The following is a 1,338-nucleotide window of genomic DNA, read 5'->3' as shown; positions in this document are numbered from 1 at the left end:
ACAAAGTTCCTCACCAGACTTCTGTACTCCTCTTCCTGATCATCCCAGATACACCCCATGATGGCTGTGTCGTCTGCAAACTTCTGACTTCTAGCGACTTTTAGGACAGCCAATAGCGTCAGGCGGAAATTAAAAGTATTATTAAGCTAGAAATAAGGCGTAGATGGCAAAAACAGTGGGAAGAAGAAAGGAGGGGAAGGTGGTTATATAAAATTAAAAGGAGGTTGGGGGAACGGAGAGCCACAGGAAGGAGTAGGCGAGAGGAGGTGGTGGTGTCAAAAATTGTCAAGATTTGGACATCCAGGATTGAATTCTACACTATTCTTGATAGGGAAACCTAATTCAGGGACATATGATTATTGTGGAGAGGAGGAAACTTTAGCGCATGTTATTTTGTAGTGGCTGAAGTATAAGGTAGATTGGAGACAACTGCTTCAAAGTCTCAGTAACATTTACATGAAATTGGATCTTATTAAGTTATTGCAAAAGGAGTCAAGGAATAAAAGTTATCAGGCTTTAAGTTTTTGAGAGACAGAAGATTGTTTGGAAGGATATGAGGGAGGTTTTTTTTGTTGTTGTTGTTTTTAGCATGATTCCTGTCCACACTCCATACCAGTGGTGGCAGTAATGCACCATGCAGTTGTTTGCCAACCGCCAATAACACTTAAAAGAAGAAGAAGGAAGAAGAGTCGGCAAGACTGGTTCCGGTTCATTCTTGCTCAGAGAAAGTTCCACATACTTAAGCTTAAGCAGTATGGAAATGTAATCAGATGCCATCCACTCTGAATGATCAGGTTGGGATGCCGTAAGTTTCCTTATATGACAGTTTATACAGATAGGTATGGATATCAATGTATATTTTGCTGAAATGAACGTTTTAGTGAGTGTAATCCACTTTATTGATGTAAACATGCTACCACGTGTTGAGATGGAGTCTATTTCCTGTCATTTCAGTTTTCATCGCATGTTCATAAAAACAATTATACAAGCTGCAACTGAACTCCAAGGTCTTCATTTGTGGTTTAACTCGGTGTCACCAACATCCTTGTTGAAAACACTACAGCTATAGTTCCACAACTACTGAAAGTGCTTTGCTTAAAAGAGAGACCTGGCATCTGGGCATCAGTGCTACAAACACTGTATGTGATAGCACAGAAAACAAAAGGCGCAAAGGACTGGCACGTCAACTTTTTACAGAACTTATGCAGAACAGTTGCCCCTTTTGTAAATGAGCAGCACTCCACTGAGATCAGGGTCTACACGTGCGATATATTCACAAACCTTCTGTCAATTGAACAGGCAGCTAATATTTTTAAATCAGTGGACATAACGTCAGTG

The 1,338-nt window shown here is 40.4% G+C and overlaps 1 long non-coding RNA gene across 1 annotated transcript; it reads left to right on the top strand.

The window, feature by feature from the left end:
- Nucleotides 1-26: 26 nt before the first annotated feature.
- Nucleotides 27-995, top strand: LOC121813910. The gene is made up of 2 exons (XR_006053960.1): nt 27-805; nt 955-995. It is a non-coding gene; the product is annotated as an uncharacterized LOC121813910 (long non-coding RNA).
- The last annotated feature ends 343 nt before the right edge of the window (nt 996-1,338 follow it).

This window comes from Haplochromis burtoni, unplaced genomic scaffold (assembly GCF_018398535.1).
Source record: "Haplochromis burtoni strain Fernald_Lab_line unplaced genomic scaffold, NCSU_Asbu1 Contig_3463, whole genome shotgun sequence".
Lineage (NCBI taxonomy): Eukaryota > Metazoa > Chordata > Actinopteri > Cichliformes > Cichlidae > Haplochromis > Haplochromis burtoni.
This window is presented reverse-complemented; position numbering and strand designations above follow the sequence as displayed.